Below are 4,702 nucleotides of genomic sequence, written 5' to 3' on the forward strand. Positions count from 1 at the left end.
TGCTGCTGATGCTTGAGATTAATAATGCAAATGGGATGCAGCTACAGGCTGAAGTTTGAGGTTGTACAACTTTCTGGGTGCTAATCCATCACCCTGTGTGGTTCAACTACTTTTTTTTCCAAGGTGGTTAGTGTCCCCAAAGCTAAGTTCAAATGGGGCACCTATACACATGATATTAGCACCAGAATTCATTGCTCCTGGGCACCGCATTTGAATATGTACCTGGGATCACAGCACTGTGAACTGGGATGGAGCAGTCCCACCTGGCGAGGAATCTGGCGGGGGGTAGTCAATCTGCTAGCCCAGGACTGCTCCAACCCAGCTCAATGTGCTGCAGAGGGGCTGGTGGGGACACAATGGTGCTATAGTGTTGAGCTAGCCCTTGCACTGAAGCACCCTCATGCCCCAGCAGCTGGGTCAGCATCTACACATGAGTTGCTGCACAAGAAAAAATTCTGTCACAGGATAGGACTTGTATTTACAAGTACTAACCTGCTGTGGAATGTATTAGTTTCCTACAGCCCAATAGGGCTGCATATGTAGATGCCAAGACATTTACTGCAGAGCTAATTAGGCAACTCCACAGTATATGTCTTGTGTAGACATGTAGCTTGAGTGGAATAACTTGAACTAGATGTCACATCCCAAGGCTACCTTTATTGTTCCAATTCTTGATGCTAGTTGTTATTGTTATTAGAGCCAGACCAATCTTTGTTGTAAAGAAGTCTTCTTTATATTTATCATCAATTCTCATTACTAAAAACATCTGTAATTCTTAAGTATCTTCCAAATAACTTACTTAAATGAATAGCAACACATGGGCTTTCAGAAAATAATCAGTTTGAGACCTGGCCATTTATTATTTGGGGTATGTAATTCGTGACTTAAGTCTCCTAAGATTTTTCCAATTCTCTGTCCAAATGATTGAAATCTTTGAAACAGGAGAATAATGAATGATGGAGAGCAAATTATGAATAATCCACAAACAGTATTCAAAAAAGAGTCTTAAACTATTCCAGGAGAAGACTGGAACATACTTTTCCATCTTTGTGCAGTAGTATAGCTAAAGTTGTATTCCACTCTATTGGAAGAGGAAATAACTTAAAAGGCATAATATTTTTGTCTTTTGATTGTAAGTAAAAACCTTACTTTGTACACTTTGTAACACATCCTTACCAGCACTCTGTGTCCCCTTCATCTGACTGTTTGCAGCCTGTTTGGGTGTTCCCAGTTTCGCCTCTGTGTCTTGCTCATGCTGATTACATAGTGACATGCTCATGATTCCAAGGATATTGTTGGCTGCAGGTGTTAAAATCAACTGCTTAGCTTTTCTGTTTCTCAGGAGGATCCTCAGAAAATGTGGAGTTGATGGCTGCATTTTTCACTATAAATTATGAAATGATATCATTGCAAATCTTTTTGTTGTCATGATAACAGCACAAAACATTGTAAATCTTAGAACACAGGATTTCCATATAAGCAACAACCTCTGATGGGCAGTGTATTAATGTAAAGTTTCCCTGAAACTAATATTAATTATAAATCAAATATAAATAATTGTAGGGTCATTTAAAAAAATCAAATTAAGTTGTAACACCCTGAGTTTCATTGAAAATCCTATTGATAGTTTTTCTACAATAATTCTTAAATAAATTATTTCCAACATCCATCAGTCAACTGGTAAACAAATATAGTATTTAAAATATTTACTGATGGACCACTCACCATTTGCTAAGCAAAGTCACAGTATGAAAATCCATAGTTACTTTATTGTCCAATAAATCAATGTATTTTAATGGTATCACTACTTCTTTTCTTTAGTAAGGATCTGGCAGTTTGCACCTAGCATTATTTGCTCTTCACAATACAAATGGCATTAAAATACAAGTAGCTAAATATTTACTCATTACATTCTTCCATATGTTACTAGTTTAATCTATTTACTTAATCATATGATGTGAAACTGCTGCATAGGAAGATGATCAATGATTAACTAAATACTATGGGCTACATTATATCCTCAGAACAATCCCATGGATGACTCAAATCAATTAATCAAAGGAAAAAGTCTCTTGTTTCTTAGAAACAGGACCATGTAGAAAGATAATCTCTTCTAACCCAAAATAATTCCTTTTCTGACCCACAGAAGCCTCTCCTGCATCTATGTTGCTCTGCCATTTTGATGCCATTGAGTCCAGTCACAAAATAAGTTTCTTCCATGGAAAAAAATCAGACAAAAATATAAAAGACATTGTTTTCATGGTTATTGGTAATGGAAACTTTCATATTGTCCAAAAAAAATTCCACAAGATAAAATATTTTTCAGCCAAACTATGTGAAAGCTGATAATATTTCAGTTTTTGGCCAATTTTTTCACATTTTCAATTTCCCAACAAAAATTGTTTAAAAAAATTAAGGAAAACAGACACTTTTCTGCAAAACTTTTTTGGTCACTCAATAATACAATGTTTTCATTTAAAAAAATGGTGTGATGAAAAGGGACATTAAAGATTTTCTTTGTGTAATATATACTGACCTTGATTGTAGTGGAGTTCCCCTTTTTGCAGTGTGACTAACAGTTCCTTTGCTCCTTAGAGAGTCTGTGGCAAGCATTGGAAGGAACACAATAGAATTACATCTCTTGTGTGAACTACTGTGCTATGAGGGATGTGCAGACTCTCAAATTCATTACTAGGCTTCTGAAGTGTCATTGCCCATCACTACTGATGTGTTGAGAAGAGAACTCTTGTATCATCTGACTGGTCCAGAGTTAAATCCTCTTCCAGCCTGAAGGAATGATCTATAGGAAAAATCAAAGTGATGTTTGCAGCATCTCCTGGCCTGTAGGCAGGTTCTTGCTGAACGACTTGACGATTTGACCTGTGAGCATTATACCACACATATCAATTTTTTAAAAATGTCTAAAATTGCACTGTAAGTTTTTCTTTAGTATGAATGCATAGTGCTATTATGCCATAGGAAACCTTACATTTGAAAATACATATATGCAAATGAATCCAAAAACAAAGTAATTGTATCCATGCAAATATAATCACAAGCACAGTAGCTAAGAATGGCAGTGAAAGCAAGAGCTAACATAAAAGGATTCCTGAATAGGGACTGACTAAAGTAGGGGTGTCCAAATTGTGCCTTGAGTGCCAAAAGTGACATGGAAAGCCTCCACATGTGTGGCACATGGGAGATTAGGGAAGGGAAGGCAGTACAGTGGAAGATAACCGAGAAAGCAAATTAGCAAATTGGGCAAGGGGCACAGGGCTGGAAGCAGAAAGCAGAGTAATAATCCAGGCAGGGAAAGGGGATCAGAGTGGCACTTGGGAGGGTGCAGGGCTAACTTGTGGCCACAAAGATTGGCCCCCACTAAAGCATAAGTTTTAGAAGTTAAGAGTGCAAGAAGAAGAAATAGCAGCAGAATCATATCAAGGCACTTGAAGTATTTTCACTTTTTCTTGAAGTACTTTCACCTCTTATTCCTGAAGAGGTCTGTAATCATTTACCTGCAGTACAACACCCTCTGAGCCTAAGCTGTTCAAGTAAGAAAGTGGCAAAGCAAAGGTGGGGCAGTAGAAGTCAGGCTTATTGCATCATTGTCTTGGCTGCTTGGAATTTGTTAGTTTTCTGCGGTCTTGTTATCTCAGGGCAAACACTGAAAAACAACGATTAAAAAAGAGCTAAATTACTTTAGAGCTAGAGACCATAAATAGAAAAATCTCAAAACGCTACATAGAAATCTAGAGTTTTATCAGTCTAAACCTCACTCAAGGCACAATATAAACTTAACCAAAAAAAATAAAAAAGATGGCCAATACAGAATTATTTCCTATAGTCCTCTCCAGAAACTGCTACCTTGATGGGATACAGAGGCTTGCACGTACCAATGACCCTAGGAGCAACAGTGTTCAGAGTACTGTACTCCTGATAGTGTCACGTGTGGTGGTAAGGTCAAAGGTAAAGTATCATGAAAAGTAGTCCAACATAACATAAAGACCTCAACAGTGCAGCAGGTGGATGAAAAAGTCATACTTCTCAGTGCCTGCAAAGGCAGACAAAGGCTGCAGTGGAAGAGTAATCCCAGTCATCTTGGATCTCCTTGCCAATGGACACAGGTTTCCCTTCCCGAGATCCATGTGGTTGCCTATGCATAAAGGCCTTCTCACATAAAACAAGTCATGTGCAGGCTTCTCCCACTGAATCCAACATCTATCACAATAACCAATCGCCAATACCTATAATCTCCACAAAGTCCTGTGGGGATGGATGAGTGGCAACGGGAACAGACGAAGTGATTGCTGGGAGTCCCTAGTCATGGATCCACATGCAGATGGTGGATGCATATTGGTCACTTCACCCTTAGAATGGGACTAATCAGTCCTTTTTAGGAATCCCCTCTGATCACCCATCATAGGGAGTAGGGCTGTACAAAGCTTTGGGTGGTGATTCAATTCAGAGGAGATTTGGCCTGATTCGATGGCCGAATCTCTGAATCTGAATCAAATCAGGGGACCAATTTAAAGGTCTGAATCGATTCAAAGCTCTCTGAATCTTCAGCAAAGATTCAGAGAGGTTTGATGATTTGGGCAGTCCCCGGTGCCTGCAGCAGGGAGCTGCAGCCACTCTAAGCTGGTAAATAACAGGGACAGTCCCCCTGCCAGTCCCCCTGACCCCCCCCCCCCCCCCTTGCCCC

General features: G+C 39.2%; 1 long non-coding RNA gene across 1 annotated transcript; it reads right to left on the bottom strand.

The window, feature by feature from the left end:
* Positions 1-668: 668 nt before the first annotated feature.
* Positions 669-3,703, bottom strand: LOC109302458. The gene is made up of 3 exons (XR_002098786.1): positions 3,516-3,703; positions 2,537-2,787; positions 669-1,384 (listed from the first exon to the last, which is right to left on the bottom strand). It is a non-coding gene; the product is annotated as an uncharacterized LOC109302458 (long non-coding RNA).
* Between the last annotated feature and the right edge of the window lie 999 nt (positions 3,704-4,702).

This window comes from Gavialis gangeticus, unplaced genomic scaffold (assembly GCF_001723915.1).
Source record: "Gavialis gangeticus isolate Ggan-Ray unplaced genomic scaffold, GavGan_comp1, whole genome shotgun sequence".
NCBI lineage: Eukaryota > Metazoa > Chordata > Crocodylia > Gavialidae > Gavialis > Gavialis gangeticus.